Consider the following 17,237-nt stretch of genomic DNA (forward strand, 5'->3'; position numbering starts at 1 on the left):
AAACGACAGTTATGTACGCCTAATTGCCTGATATCATCGTACGCGGATATGCCTGAATGTTTAACACGGGTACTTGACCCGCGCTCGTTAAATACGGAACAGGGATTCAACGGACGAAGATAGTATCACCGTGAGGTACGAGAGCAAGATCTATTTGTATGGCTGCGTGGAGTGCTCCAGCTGGACCTAATCGACTCGTACGCAAATGAGAAGAACACGAGAGAAAAAAAAAAATGTATATTTAATTTTAGCTTAGAGAATTTAATTACCCAAAAGTAGTTATCTCATCCAGCGAGAGAATGTCAGAGGCTTTATTAATAAAACCGAGTGGATTTAATATTTTTTGAATTGTTTTGAAATATTGTAGAAATAATTGAAATTTAGCTTCAAGGGTTTTTCTTCTCGAGTGCGTTATTAGCAGGCGCAACGTGAGGAAAAACAGAGATGTAAGGACGAAATTCATTTATCGCTTATGCAAGTGCACCAGCTGCGGCTGGATCGAGCTGCTGAATTCGCGCACTTGCACGATCAGGTCATTGCCACCGGCTGGTGCAAGTTGCTTTATTAAACTATGTTGACTTTGGCACTTGACGAGAAACAAATAATCATTAGATTACCGCTCGTTAGCGATTAGTTCTATGGCATTGCAAACATTCCAGGCTGCTATTTAATTAAAAGCGACTTGACATAATTACCAAAAAGCATCAACGTCAGTAGCCAAATTACATAATCAGAACTAATTATCGACTTCTCCATATAATAATTTTCATTGCGCGAAGAAAAGTTTTTTCTTGATAAAATAAAATGCTAATGGACAAAATTGTGAATTTCAACATAATTTTTCGCACAACTTTACTGACCAATTTTTTATAGAAAAGATCTTTTATTTTTTTATCCTGAAAGGCGTCCTTTCGGAACTATCAGCTTTCTACCTGGGACAAAGGTAAGAGCCTTCTCAGACTTGGTCGGGTCACGTCGGGGCCAGGTAGTGGGGTGTAAAGTTCTAAAGGGCCTATTCAGGGCCGAAGATTTGCCAGAAGAATGCCTCTCTTTTGTTAAATGACAACTATCACATTCGTGCTTATATCGCACAGTATCACGCGTTGTAATATTAAAATAAACAAACTAAATATTAAAGCACGAGAAATATTTAGGTTTTACAATTTACAATTAACAAAAATACAAATTAAAAAATTATTATTTAAATAATAAACCCTTTCAATTAAACGTATAACGACCAGCGTTTGTATTATGTCGCAAATATCACGTCGTAAAAGCCTCTATTGGTCAAAATAAACGAAACTCTGGACAGTGTTTATGGAAACACTGAAGGTTACGCTGAAGGAAGCAGAGGGACAAAAATCAAAATCAAAATCAGCGAGTGCGTCCCTGACCCTATCCGATCCCTACGGCGGCTCTGAGAGTTTCCACCCCGTCTCGTCCCTTTTCTTCGGGTGCACGGAGGGCAACCTGTCGAGAGCTTCAGCATCCTCATCCGCCTCTGCCTTCTCTCTTGGATCCTCGCGGCGCGCACGGCCGCCTATTTACCCGCGTCTCTTTTTCCGCGTATCTTACCGCGAACGGTGCTCACCGATGGAAGGGGCCAGAGCTGGCCAGAGGCCGAAGGAGGAGGAGAAGAACCAGTCGTGAACCAGAACCGTCGGTCCACAGAATCTCCCAGTCACCTCTCCGAGACTGTGCCGAGACTACGGTGTATGTAGAAATTGTGCGCGATCTCGCCGGCGACCGTGCAGGATCAATCGATCGGCGCAACATCGCCGCCGTCCTCATCGTCGCGTTCTGGCGTACGATCGCGACGATGATGCGGCTGGTGGCGAGTGAGGATGGAGAAGACTGACAGGTTAGTGGGTCATTTTCATGTTTGCGTTAATACGTAGGTCCATTTAGATTAGATTAGACCCGAGAGAAACTCGAAGGGAAACAAAAAAAAGAAAGAAAAAAAAAGAACGAGAAACGAGGACTTTCGATTCTAAAGAAATCCTGAGTACATTTAGTAAAAGATTGAAATATATTTTAGCTTCTGGTCGTATATACGTTTAGCAAGGATCTAGCAAGGATGGTTTCCAACGGAAGATTAATATTTTAAACAGTTGATGATAAAGTCTTTGCACCGATGACGCTTTTGGAATTAACGCGAAGGATAATTAAAGTGTTCGTAATTACGAGAAAGCTTTTTGCGCGCCGCGGCGTAAACGTGAATTATTAGATTAATATAAACCTACCTAGCAAGACTTTTTAACTTAGTTGATATTTAATCGACAATGCCACTTGCATAAAGAGGGAAAGATTAATATCTCAGTTACGATATCTTGATTAAAAGTACATTACGCTTGCTAAATGATTATTATATTGCGAAAGCTCGCCAGCTCGAGACGATTAGAATCTCAAATTAGATCTGGGGCCAATCTCGAGCACACGTAATTCCTACAACTACCTGGCGAGAGTATTACAAATTAAATTTATTCCCTGTGGCACGTTAATGAGCGTTCGGAAGAGATCACGGCGATTTTCCCGCGTTGCGTTATTATTTCATAACCGAGACATTTCACAACTCGTTAAATGATTTGATAACTAAATAATAATTTCATACGAGCTGCGCTCTTTGCAGATCCATTAGTCGCTGAAACGTCCCGAGTCAATAACCCGTGCTACATGTGAAGCCGATTACGTTATTGTTTTACGATAAACTCTTGTCGGGAATGACGCACTAAATGTCACGCAACGCGACAAATTTATATCGCATATATTCGCACTACAATAGAGCAGAATTAGAATCGGTGTAAGAAAAAAGAAAGAAAAATTTCAAGCTACGGCAAAAATTGTCTGGGCATAAAAAAAATTAGCAGAGGTGCACGATTAGCGGAAATATTAATTCAACGTTCTTTCACTTGCCGCTAAATACGACCGTGATTATCCGACGATCGCATTAATTTAGCCTAAAGGGAAACGAATATCGGCGCGATCAGCCTTGCGCGATGTATATAATACGATTATCGTATTTCAATCTCAGGCGGGGACACCCACGACAGTTTTCGATTTACATATTGCGTTACAGAACTATTTCCGAGCGATTGCATCGTTATTTCTAGGTATCGCGACTTATCTCTTTGTATCGGCCGTGTTATCGGACACCCTTACGACAGGCCTGTATATCACGTATCGGCTTTATTACGAATGTTATTTTTGAGCCCCTTTTAAGGCGTTTGTGCACGCGGCCGCGTTATTTATCGCTTTGGCTCCGAACGGCACGCTGGTATTTCCTCGTGAAAAACGAACGTAGCTTCAACAAACGCGTGCGTACGTTAAAAAGACTTCGCATCGAGCACGTTGCTCGGCTAACAGCACACTAATTTTTCCCGCATACAAATCTACGTACGAGCGCGCGCGTGTACGCTAAACATCACGTCACGATCATTACGACTGACAGCAATGTGATCAAGCCTACCGTAACGTAGGAAACGTTATTAGCGTTTAAAGCGACGTATTGGTATTTATTGAATGCTTTCACCTTTTCATAAACGGTTCTGCCAGAACGCGAGCTCGAAATGTCAAAAAGTCAATGCGATCGCTCTTCAATCTTCCATTCAATTTAATTCATATGATAAATCAAGAAAAAAAAAATGTCTATTTAACGAAGAAGAAAATTAAGCAGAAAAAAAAAAAAATTCCGATACCTATAATATTTTTTTAATTCGTTACGATTAAAGTAGTCAATATAATTTGATTACGAAGCAGAAATATGTTTCGAAAGTGTAGAAAATTCGCTTCCCTTTTCTTCGCGGAGGGAACAATTGTAAAAGTAACGCAAGTAAATGGTGAAGTCATCGGTTGTATAAACACCAGTGACTTTTTAAACGTGGAACAAAGTACTAAACGGATACCGTGTAACGCTCTACGCCCGTTCGCGCTCACACTTCTTTGCAGAAACGAAGGCGCCTCCGGCGCGCGCGTAATTTTTTTTTTTTTTCCCATTTCGCGTAATTAATGCTCTCGCGGGCCGGATTGCACAGGCCGCGATAATTGCCCGGGGATTAGGTCGCCATTAAAGCGAAGACAGTAAACGCCATTTCCGCGTAAAACGAATAAAAGCGTGATTTAACCGCGCTTTAAGATGTTATATACCTATTCGCGCTGCCTGTGATAACACACGCCGTGCCCCGAAGCGATAGCGAAGTTCTCGTGGAGATAGTTCGCCCGCTATCGCCATTTACATTTCGATTAACGCTCAATACGGCACACACGAATATTATTGCACTTGGCGGCGAGGTTTGCGCAGCTCTCGAAGAGCCTATTTAATATTATGAATATTACATCAATAGTTAAAACACCGCGCGGAGTACGCTGCGTTAAAAATTAATTGACGCGAGTGTCGAAAACGGCTGATCGTTTTATAACCGCGTGGGTGGAGAGATAGTACGATTGCTAATAATTCGGAATAGATATGTAATTATATTAACTTGATAATGCGTAGGTAATCGGACACTCTTTCGTGCTATATTTGCGTCACGCCGACAATTCGATACGTAACGTGTGTCTAATTTGCGTGGGTTTTTACTATCGATGACATCGGCCCCTACTCGTCATTTTTAGCCGTTAATGAGATATTTCCATACGACAAGCGTCTCCTGCATGCATTTCGAGAATGCAGTAGCAGGTGCAAACAAACTCCGCGTTCCCGTCTTTTTTTCCTGCCCGACGACGCCGAGCTACGTCCACACGTGCGTCAATCCACATGTGCGCCATTACATAATGCCTTGCAACATCCAAGTCTATTTGGTTTGTAACAAAAGGGAGTATTTAGCACACAATTATCTGTACGCCATTCCTATGTTAATGCGCGGCACAAATTGTTGTATCATTCACAGAGTCACCGTGAAATATTACAAATTAAAAAGTTGCAAGCTTTCTTACCAATTAAAAGGAATTGTTTCATTACGTTGATTAAATATATTTAAGCTTTTTTGATTAGTTGGCACGTCATGTATATGTATATATTTTTTTTTTATATTAGATTCACATAAATGTTAATAATAAATATAAGAAAATTAATTTTCATGGAAAGTGCAATGTTACGAATATATCAGAAAAATTGAAGAAATATTAGTGCCAGTATATCAAATTTCGAATCGAAACGTATTTTCACTTTCGGCTCAACAACTTTAGACAACGATAAGGGAACGCGTGCGTTCCCATGACACCTCACGTGTGGATGCAGCTGTCGGCATAAGTAACAGATTTCTCATCGAACCATTAAGCAGCTATTTCTTCCCATCTGTCTAGAATATAACAGTCTCGAAAATGCACGAATTTATAGAAATACGCGTAGACGCATAGTCACTTTACTTTCTAGGCTTTATTTTTATTTAATTTCTTTAAAAAAAAAAAAAAATGACATTCTTTCAAATCTAAAAAATAACGTTTACTATTTCCGTTCATCATATATTTATTTGCGAACTACTTGTTTCTCATTTGCGATTTGTGATCACCGTGATCGTGAGAAGCATTTACAAATGTAAAAGTGAATAAACACGTTATTCGTAATGCCAGGACCTTGACATTATTTCCAAGCGCGATTGAGTCGCGTAAATAATCAGACACTTTTGACAACTATGGAAATATCTCTTTGAGACACCGCGAGCGACGTCATCGCGCAAAACGTAATCGCATTGGCAACACGCTCTTTGAATACGTAATCCTTTTGCGCGGCGCTGTTATTTGCGAGATTCGTATTCATTCTTCATTAGCGGATCAAGCTATACTTAAACTAACGTAAGACCGGGACGTAATGTCAGGTAAACGAAAAATTTTCTACAGCGTAATTTTACGTCTATTAATATTGGGTAATATATTTATTTTCTTTTTAATAATTTAGAATTGTTTTTTAATCACCAAAAGGATATATTTTCCGATCACGGTGATCGAGTGCCACGCCTAGTCATTATATTTATTTCATGCGAGTCGCTTTTCCCCGGGCGTTTATGGTGCTATAAACAAATACCGTTGACGTGCGATCATCCCGCCGTATGAAAAATGAAAAATCGGCCGCGAGCAACACGACCATACATGTACAATAATGAGAGGCTCGAGTAGAATACACCCGGCGAGTCGGTCAGCTCGAAATAAATCTCTCTTCGCTTAGTTGCCTTTCTTGGCCGAGTTTTTGTTCCCGTTGCACTTGCCTCCCCTTCCTCCCCCTCCCCCGTAATTATCCATATGACGATAATCACGCACGGTGAAACGATGACGGCGTCCACGTCGTCGAGTTAATGAATCCTTTACCGTATATGCGTGTGAGATTTTTTTTCTTTCTTATTTTTTTCATCCCGTATCTTCAATAGAGAAAGAAAAGGAGAAACGTTTACGTAGTAACGACGCGACGTGTCGAGTGAAAATTATTCAAATAAAAGCTCTAGTAATTATTATTACCCGATTGACGATTAATTAAAAAGTTAAATATCAATAACGTAAGGATATTGAAATAAATTGACGAGGAGAAATAAAGAGCATTTTTACGATCTGTTTTAAATGACTACACATCCCGATTAATTTCCTTACGTCGGCTGCGATTGATCTCACCACGTTTTCCTTATTCGACCGTTTGATCAATTAATTTACTTACCGCATAAGGCGCCTCTCTTTCAGAAACGCCGCGCGGTTTATTTGCAATTACACGGTACGTTTATTTAGAATCGCGTAGTATCTCGTCGGCGGATGACTTTCTGCGCATCGAGTTCCGTTTTCAAGCTAAACAGTCATCGAAGTAAACGATTACGCGGTACGATTGATAGATACCGAGCATTAGATGTGAATTGATCTCCGCTGCGAGAAACATTACCCCTTTATAATAGATAATAGATAATAGATGTAAAATTATGCCGTAAAATATTTCGTAAATTTTCGTATAATTCACCCTCATTTTTTAAATTATTATTACGCATTATTACGATGCAAATAAATTTTGCCCTGAGTACAAACATACCGTTGACGTCATAATTGTTAATTACGCTTAAATGCGCGGAGGTATCGGTGAAGTGATTAAGTGAATTCCCGAGCCGTAATATTTGATAAACATAGTGCATGTGATTGACGTGATTTAGCTTTGATGAAAAGGAACGTTAATTGAACAACCGGAACGGCAATCAAAGACTTTAATCAAAGAGAGAGCGAGATATGAAGGTGGAGAGGTAGACTTAATAGTTAAACAAACGTCGTAAGAATAAACTAATATATCACGGAGTCATAGTATCGCTATAATGAGTCGTAAGAACGAATCATCGTTATTCTCATCGCAGTAAGACATTTTGCGAACGCAACGCGAGTTATTTAGCGGTGAAAACTAATATTATTTTTTGTGCGAAATGTATTTACTAAATATGTTTTCTGAAGAAATAATTTTGCGATTTTTGTGAAGTCACGATCGAGATAGTTGCCAAGGTGAACGCCGGAGGCCTTCGCTAAAACATTAGTATTTTCGATGCGAAGTGCTCGTTTAATATTCATCGTAGTCGCATCTGGTAATCGAAATCACGTAAATTTCATTTTATGGACGATTCGCGCGGAGAAAGCGCGCGTGTTTTTTAAGTTTTCTTTTCTTTTTTTTTTTTTTAACAAACGTTTAAACAATCGTGGATTGTTATCGAAGAGTTTAATATTCATGATGAAACAAGCTCGGGGAAATGTTCGAGAAAATCGATTTTCATTATAATAATTAAAGTTTCATGAGATACTAATGGAGCGCGGCGTCGCGGCTGTAAAATCGCGATCGCGGCCGGAAAATGTATGTGAAGCGGTGTGATTGTCGTTAAAAATTAACGAGGTGTCCTAACGGGATACCCGATTGATGCTTTTCACGGCGACGATTATTAGTGCGAAGTGTGTTCTCAGCTCTTAGGTTTAAACGCTCTTAAAGGAGTGAAGTCTACGCTCAGGCCGCGCGAGTCGTATTATTCAAGTCGCGCCGTACGCGTGTGCGTAATGTGCATGGGCGAATAAGAGGTTGATAGGTGGGCTTACGGGTGTGCTTACGTTCGTTACCATGTACCGGGTGAAGCGAAGCGATGGCCGTGAGAATTTTTCAAGTAGCCTGAACCTGAAGACCTCTAGACGCAACACCGTGTATATCGAGATCTTTCGCGGCGTTCTCTTTCGCAAACTGGTTTTTTCAAAAAATTGTATACCCTCGCGAAAAGAGGGTCGCGTTAAAAAAATCTTTCAGCTCATTAATACTCGATTAAAAAATCGATAATAAATTTATGCAGCAGTAAAAACCCAAACACTCAATGATATGATACAAGAGTCTATTGAACGATATAATAAGTTCCTAAGTCCTATAATTTTTTTAAACTCCTAGCCGTGAATCGTATTAAAAGTTGGCGTTCTTTTTCCTTCTATTTTTTGTCTTATTTTTTTAACGGTAAAGGAGAAAACGCTAGCTCGAAGTCTATGAGATTTCTGGTAATGAAAAGAGGCAGCGTGACGCCGGCTGCATAATGCATGTAGATATGCATCAGCCGTGCTTCCCTTTAACGCGACATGACGAATCGATGAATAGTTTCTTTCGCGCGAACGGCACAGGTACAGCCCGGTGGTGGCACAGGTGCCGGAATGTTTTAAGCACCCTTTACATCTGTTTGCCGGCGTAGTCGCGCGGCGCGCGTTCGTGTGAGTTTACGAAGTCGGCACGCAAGCGTGTACGGGAGAGAAGTCTTGCGTGAAACGCCCACGCGTTGTACGCCTCCGCGCGAGGAGGCCTCGTTGCAAAAGGCTCCGCGAGCCGGAGGGCCCCAATAAAGGCATACTCACACCGTTTCGCGGCCGGTGAGATACGCTACGGCGGATAAAACAAAAGTAGGATGCGGTTGAATTAATCTAAATAATCTTTGACGATCAAGTAAGCGCTCAGGAAACATTTCATTCAGTATTCCTCTCATTACTCCACGCGTTCTCGGCTTCTGATTATTATTCCGCCCCCAGCATTACCGCAGGCACTAACTCGCCGGAAAAGGATCCAGTAAAATATGTGAAACGTAATCAATTTTTTAAACGAACACCTCGAGGTACGACTGCATTATTATTTTTATCGCTTCTTTCACAACCCGAGCTTCTTTAGCAGGATACGTAAGAATCGAATTCAATGGCGTGGACGTAGCTTTATTGGCTTCGATCTAATAGCTGTGATTGCGCCGCGCGATACATAATACCATAAGCGCATTTACTATTTATACCTAGAAATGGGCGGTATCTAATTTCTCTTTGGCACACGTGTGTTAAACGCGATCTCATTAACTCAGGTTAATATTCTATCCCGTTATAGTATATTGTTCTTATTCTGGTACGTCGCGGGATGATAGCGATACGAAATTCAATGACGCGTCGTCATGCGGGTTATTGCGCAAGATGCATTCTCGACGTTCAACTACGAGCATTGTATGATTTACTTTATTACGTATTTTTTCCGATACTCGTTGAAAATCGGCAGTGACAACAGTGGCGCAATAAATAAAAATTTTTTACGAGTCTTTCTATTGCGCTTCAGTGTTTAAAATTACTTCGAATGCATTGCGTCATTCTTCAGACTTCGCAGTTGACTGCTAATTTCTAAATTAAGTTTACTGACGGTCATAATGATTATTTGAAGTTGTAGAAAATTATATTTTACGTAAAAAAGAAAAGAAAAAAAAAATACATTATAGATTTATAATACAATTCCGAATTTTTAAGACGGTTATTAAAAATTGCATTAATTTACGCGGAACTTATAAACGCGCGATATTTATCGCAAAATATTATCAGCGACTGATTTTACGTGAAAGATTTCTCGGCCTTCGGGGCTAACGGTATTCACACTTTATTCACAATTTAATGAGAAGCGATAATCACAAATTCAACACGACGGGTAAAGAGAGCATGATTATCCTTCGACTGACTCGCGCTATGTTTAGATTCACGGTAAATAGACGATGTAATTTTCATTTATCTGAGCGTAGGATCAAAGTTTACACTGGCGTTCATTTTCCTCTTCCGCTTCAGATTCTACTAAGCTTTCGAATTGTTTAATTAAATATGTAGCCGGTAAGTCACGTTTAAAATGTCACGTTGATTTATACGACGAAAACCTAATTCTAAACCTGAAAGGACATTTTCCTATTCTTTTTTTTCTTTTTTTTTTTTTTTTCTTTTTTTTTTAATCGGTGAATGTGAGATATCCTGCAGCGAGAATCAATTGATTGCTTAGTCGGTTAGAAAAGCACACGCGGATAAAAAGAGGCACGTCTCCTCGTAGGTGTACCGAGTGTCTCGATCTGATTCCGCCACCGATAGCGATCTACATTCGAGTTTAATTTCTATTTATATGTCCCATTGTCGCGGGCGGACGCGGAATGGAGATCAATTTCACGCTCAACTAAATCGTGGTATATCGGTACGCTACGTGTTGGGAAATCCTCGAGGCGAATGTCTCGTTTGTTACTTCGCGATAACGGCAAATAAAATGCCGACTTGCGGGAAATGGGTGCCTCGGGAACCGAATCGGTACCGATTGTTATTGAAACTCACGGAGATAAAAGTATCCTGGTACAATTCTCTTTCTCGATAAACCTCGTCTCGCGGTTAGTAGACCTAACGTTTTTATAACAATTTATCGTATTGGGTTACATTTTCGCCTTTCGCTGTTCAATCGGTACAAAAATATCCCTCCCGCTGGCTATTTGTTTAAGAGAAAAAAAAAAAAGAGAGAAAAACACACGTGCGTGCTCGGCTCCACGTGAATTCGCGCGAGGCTGCGTCGCCGCGGAGGAGTCGCTACTTCCTGTTTTTTGCGCCGCGAAAGAGCCGCGAAGAAGAGGCCGCCGTCTCCGCGGTGAGAAGATGACAAAAATATACGTTACGGTCGTCATCCGGCGCGGTGATATTTTCGGCGTGCACGCGTTCATTGAGAAAGGCCTTAATGGGAGGACGTGTGGGCGCCGTTCGTGTTGCGTGTGCGTGCGCGTGTCCACAAATCCGTCATAATCTCCCGAGTGCCGTGCGTACTTTGACGCTTTACCGCGCGGCAGACGTCGAACGGACGGAGTGTCTCGACCTTTGTGGCGGCGACATTCGAGCCGGTCGTTCCCGCTCGCGGCATTCATTAGAAAGCGGAAAATGAATGGTTTGACCATCGTGCCCGAGTCGCTCGAATAACAAAGAATCGATCCCGAACGGCTTTCCGGGTTGCCGATTACATTTTACAACACACGCTCACGAATATACGCATTGGTCGATCTTAATTCATCCCGAATGCGCGTTTCGCGGACGCTTCGAAATTATATCTTACGTGGGCGATAGAAAAGACGGTGGTTTAGATATTCTTCCCGTACCGAGAAGCTGGAAAAAGCGCGGCGCGATTATAAATTCCTTTAAAAGGTAGCGCGAGTGCACAAAAATTCGTCGTACAGCTGTCATTGCCGTTTCCGCGCGTTGAAAGTGACAAATGGTCCAAAAGGTAAAGAGCACCGGTTCTTGGAAGGACCGACAAACGCCGCGCGCTTGGAGATGTTTGAGAAACACGCGTGATATATTGAGCTTTACACGCGCGCTTTATCGGGCTCTAAAGCCCGCGTTAGATGAAATAGACGGGCGTAAAGCGTGACGCGCGAGCTTTGTAACTTGTTGTTTCACGATACAATCTCGTTCGGTATACGACGATGGAGTTTTACGAGCTCCCGAACACGCGGAACAGCGAATAAATTACGAGCCGCGACAGGACGATTTTCGGGAACAATTCTCGAGACGATCCCGGGGATCCGTCGGGATCCGATTTCCACGTCGCGCGAACAGGACGCATCCTTTTTCGCTCGCTGTTGATCTGCGCGTCTGTACTTTGACGACGCACGACTCTTTTATCTTTCACTCCTCACTCTTCTTTTGCCTCCTATTTATACGCAACGAAAAGCCTCGTTATAAGTACTAGCGGTTAATATCGCGCTTTGAGAAAAATGATGCCGGTGGTAAAAGTCGACGGGAGGGCAAAATTTATATTAACCACAAGAAACCATGCCCACGCTTTGCGTGAGCTATTTTTCGAAAGCGTTTTGTTCTTCTTCGAGTGCGTCATTCTAATTGAGTAATTTATGAACGACGACGTGTTTTATCGGTTCAAGAGACCGAAGAGTTTACTACGAAACTACAAAGCAAACTACGAAAATAAAAGCATGCAACTCACCGATCTGCATGAGCGTCAGCGGAGTTGTAGAATTCTGGCGTTGGCTGTAACATAAAATAAAATATATTATTGTAAACGTGTAAATTGGTTTATAAAATTAAATTAAAAAAAAAGGGCAAAAGTTTTTAATTAATATTTTATTTTTTTTAATGTATATTCACCTAAGAGTTGCTCCGCCGGTGCAGGATGCCCGTCCCGGGCCTGCTCCTCCTCTCAGATGGGACGTGACGAGCCATCCTTCCGCGCACAAGTAACTCGCGAACGCGTCCGGGTGAAGTTAAAATCCCGAAAATTACTTAACAAATTTTTCGACACTCCCGGATTAAAAAGAAACGTAAAAAAACGCCCGGTAACTATCGGCAGCCCCGAACGACCGACGAACCGGCTGCAGTTCGTATAATTTCGAATCGGCGTGCGGCACTGAGCGATGCGACGCAGCGGAGTTTCTCTTGACCTGAAACAAAAAAATAAAACAATTATTTAGTAGACATAAAATTTAATTAAATGAAAAAATTAAAAAACGTTATTAAAAATTCAAAGAAAAAATTGATATATACCCATGGGTTGCTCCGCCGGGGCAGGATACCCTTCCTGGGCCTCCTCCTCCTCTCAGGATGTCCGCGGGATGTCGGGGTGGTCCTTCTTCGACGGTGGAATAATATCTGGAAACAGAAAAATTGAGGTGAATATTCTATTCCGTTCGATGTGTTATTCAGGGCGTATTGTTTTTATCTTACCGCGCGCGTGTTTTGGTGCGGGTGACCGGACGCAAGTACCAGCGCTAGCAAAGCCAGCGGCGCAGTCTCCCTGCTCCCCGCGCTCCCCGTGCCTACCGACGTAGACTCCCGAACCTACGCAATACGAACCGGCTGACTGCAGCTAGCGGCCCGTCCCCTCTCTCCCCGTGCTCCTCGGGGTTGCTCAGCCGATGTAGGATAGATGGGACGCGTCGAGACGTCACTTGTTCGAGACGGATCGCGAGTCTGAACCGCGACGGAAGACGCGCGAGGTGCGGATCTCACACTCTGACAATGGCGGTTACCGGAACTTGCTGAGTGTCGCTGAAGGAGGTGACGAGTGACTCGGGTTGGTACTGCCGTACGCACAGCACAATTCAGGTCGGACGCTTCGCGCGCGCTGCGTCCGCCGTAACCTTGTCCTTCCGGAGCACCTTTTCGACGCACAAGATAAAGTGCGGAACGATGAGTGGGGTAGCACACGGGTACGGAAAATGTTCGTTCGTCCCCGAGTTGACGACGTCGACGAATGTTCGTACGCGGAAATGTTCTGTGCGCGGTCGAAAATACGCCGAAATGCGGAGCGATTAACGACACGTCCGCACGCCCGAAGCTCCGCAATAACTCTAACGATGGCGGCCACCATAACTCGCTGAAGGAGATCGCGAGTAACGCAGGTTGGTACTGTCGAACGCACAGCACAATTCAGGTCGGACTCTCCGCGCGCGCTGTGTCCGCCGTAACCTTGTCCTTCTGGAGCATCTTTTCGACGCACAAAATAAAGTGCGGAACGATGAGTAGAGTAGCACACGAGTGCGGAAAATGTTCATTCGTCCCCGAGTCGACGACGTCGACGCTTGTTCGTACGCGGAAATGTTCTGTGCGCGGTCGAAAATACGCGGAAACGCGGAGCGATCAACACGTGCTCGCGCCGGAAGCTCCGCAATAATGACTCATCGTTAAAGATTTCGGCACTTGAATAGGTAGATTTCGTGGCGGAATAAAGAGTGATATAGGTACACGACGACGAGAACGCGGATACCTCGACATCTTCGTCTCGAAATTTCTGTGGCAGCACGTGGCTCGCGCACCTCCATGTTCGCAGTAGAATCATGTAGGCCCAGCGCGAGCTCGCGATCAGGCGATCGATAGCGCGCTGTGATTGGTCGGCGCGCTAGGGACTTCTTTCACCTCCCCGCGCTCCCCGCTCCCTAGCGCTGTGCAGATGAAACGCGGGAAAATTCGCGAAAATCGTGCTTGCCTAGACATGTTAATTAAATATTAAAATCGCACCAAATCTTTTTCGGTGTGATTTTAATATTTAATTAATACACTACGGTAAGGAGGATACCCTGCGCTAACCTTTCAAATATAATTAATTGCGTTAATTGGAAATATATCCTACGTACTCAAAATTTACCTCAACTAATCAACTAATTTTAATTATAATAAATCTTTGATATCGATAATAGAAAAGTTATATACGTGATCATGTGCGTCTCGTGTGCAGTTCTACATCTGATTACATTCAAAATATTTCCGAGAGGTCCAATAATAGTCCGCGCCAAGTTCAATATTATCTATGAAGATCTGGGAGGGCGAGCACGTTAAAACGGGCAGATGCAAACGATCTCGTTCGCCATATGCGGTAGCCGGGACGATAATTCACGACGAATGTATCATAATATCGCGCTCGAACGGCGGATGGAGGATCGATGGCACGCGATACGCGAGTACCGGGTCTCTCCTGCGCACGATTTCTCTATTGTTTACGAGCCATTGTGCCTGTAATCGCGGGGCCGGAGGCCAAGGAGACGACAACGCGACACGTCGCCGGGGTTTCTTTCCGCGTACGGTGCGCGACATTGCGGCCTTATCTGATCCGACACGGGAGAAATGTTTCGTCGCCGGGCAAACAACTCTTTCCCTTTGTCGGCGAGATAAGCGGGATTTTTTTTCCCGCGCGGCATCGTTCCGCTTTATTGCGCCGCGCGTTCGCGAATAGGTATTCCGTATCCTCCGCTAATGGAATCCCGCGTTTCATTTCGCGGCCGATCGTTCTTCCCGATCGCATTTAGCCCGAGCGCCGCGAAAAACGAGAGCAGGTCTCTTTTCAATGCCGCGCGTATCACCGTTTATTTTATAAAGTGTATAATAAACGGATGTTAAGACGCGATAATCATCGTAATAAATTGCATATATATTTTTTTTTTTGCATATGTACACGCTAGAGTTACGCCATTCGCATGCGCAGGTTAACAAGAGTGCACCGGCGACTTGATTATTATAATTGAAATTCTCGGCTCGATCAGACTTACGATAGCCGATGTAATATTCACTTCTTGCGGTATTACTGGCGAAATTGAAAGTTACTTTATCTAGCGCGCACGCATTTTCTGCCGCGCGGCGATTATAACGAGGCACGTGTGAGAGCTTTGAACAGGTTACAACATCCACGCGTATATTAGACGTCAATGTTGTAAGATAATTTTCTGGCAACGCTGATAGATAATCGAAGATGAAAGTGGTCGTACAAGGGCATTAGCCTTGCAAGGACAAACACGATCATTATTCACTGCCACGTGTTCTTACAGCTACTCCGCCGGCTTTATATTCGAAGACAGAAAGTCGGACAGAATTTTTTTTTTTAATATTGTCGCTAGGAGATTCAAAACGTCAGTTTTGAATTAAAAATATGAGATAAAACCGACTTTAGGATAGTCAAAAAATTAATGCAATAATTAATCCTATTTTCTTAACTTAATTTTTATCTCATCAAATTTACTATTGAAAAGAGTAAAGAATTATTTTAAAAAAAAAAGCCCTTCGAGTACTAAAAGAGGAAAGGTGAGGAGCTCGCGATACCTCGCGTACAATCAACGGGTAATTAATTCCGACGGTGGCGTCACGCATCGTGCGTGTCGCCCCAATTCCTACAACGCATGTATGGGTGCGCTATAATTCGTTATCGGGCGGCACGAGCTTATCAACGCGATAGAAACACTGCGTATCGATTCAGCTTGGCACTGTCGCGTAAACGTGTCGCGACGTAAGACGCGCTCCGCGTTTTTCCGGCGGGGAGTTTCGCGCGATTTATCGACACGCTCGCGCGTCCGTCGTTTTTCTGAAATTAGGCCATGGTTTCCGAGCGCGTGGAGCGTTCGCCGGCTTTACTTTCCATTCAACGGCGATAACCGCCGACGGGTCTCCCTACACTGTGCGTGGGCCGCATCTAAGGCCCGCTTCGGCCAAGCTCCGATGAAACAAATCAACGATTAATTTTTAGTGCTACCAAGAGGATTTCCGCCGGTCCGTTTGATCAACCCGAACGACTTCCTCCTGCTCTCAATTTTATTTACTTTGTTTTCCCACAAATCGAGGAATAAGTCGAAGAGTAAGTAACCGTGATATTTCGCAATTTGAGAAAATCATATTAAGTAATAGTAAAAAAAGAAACAAAAAAAAAAACAAAAAAAACAACATTATTCTGAATGCAAGAGACTTGATTAATTTTTAAATGGAAAGTGAAAGTCAGGCATATTCTTTTATTGCATCACGTCTGATCGTTATCGTACGTGGTTATAACTGTATTATTAATTTATACAAAATATCATCAGTTACTCGCAAAAACAGGTAGCAGCAAGGAAATTGTGAGGGTTGCACTAAAAAAAAAAAAAAAAATAAAGAGTCGCGCGCGATGCACCGGAAGTGTTTGTAAAAATACCCGGGTATCCTCCGCCCGCGCAACAATTAAAAACCTCATAGACGGGCGAGAATTCGCAGGAAGACGCGTCCGACCAGAAATCCGGAATACGGAATTAGCTCAGCTGTCGCGGGCGCATCGTGAAAACCATGTTTAAGGAGGTTTATACCTTTCTGCGGTTTAAAGGGCGACAAATACTGGGTGCCTAAAAGCGCGCTGCGCCACCACACGCGTATAATAATTCTTTCAGCGTACGAACGCGTGAATGATATATCGCGACAGCTTCGTCGCAAACTCCCAAGTCGTGCGGATAACTGTCAATTAGCGAAAAAATGCGCGGCGAGCTCGCACAAACGTGTAAGAGATTAAAATAACACGAAGGGGCCTACAAGCTTGGGGACAAAAAAAAAGCTACCTATTTCAATTTAATATTTATTTAATAGTCACGGATAATTCGACAAGCTGCTAAACAGTTCTGTATGAAGCGAGTTATCCGCGTAGATCGTGTTATGACTTGCAGAAAGTATCGTAATAAAAAAAGCCCGCGGAAGAAAGATACGATAAGATAAACAAG

The 17,237-nt window shown here is 43.0% G+C and overlaps 1 protein-coding gene across 2 annotated transcripts in view; it reads left to right on the top strand.

Annotated features, from left to right (window-relative positions):
* Positions 1-1,632: 1,632 nt before the first annotated feature.
* Positions 1,633-17,237, top strand: part of Kank (kank) — a 32,084-nt gene continuing 16,479 nt past the window's right edge. The window contains exon 1 of one of the 2 annotated variants that reach the window (XM_070656268.1): positions 1,633-1,861. The gene's annotated coding sequence lies outside the window, so the exon portion shown is untranslated. Of the gene's footprint in view, positions 1,862-15,962; positions 16,355-17,237 lie in introns of those variants that run through there. The other variant, XM_070656269.1, reaches the window with a different exon arrangement.

Source organism: Cardiocondyla obscurior, linkage group LG05, assembly GCF_019399895.1.
Source record: "Cardiocondyla obscurior isolate alpha-2009 linkage group LG05, Cobs3.1, whole genome shotgun sequence".
Lineage (NCBI taxonomy): Eukaryota > Metazoa > Arthropoda > Insecta > Hymenoptera > Formicidae > Cardiocondyla > Cardiocondyla obscurior.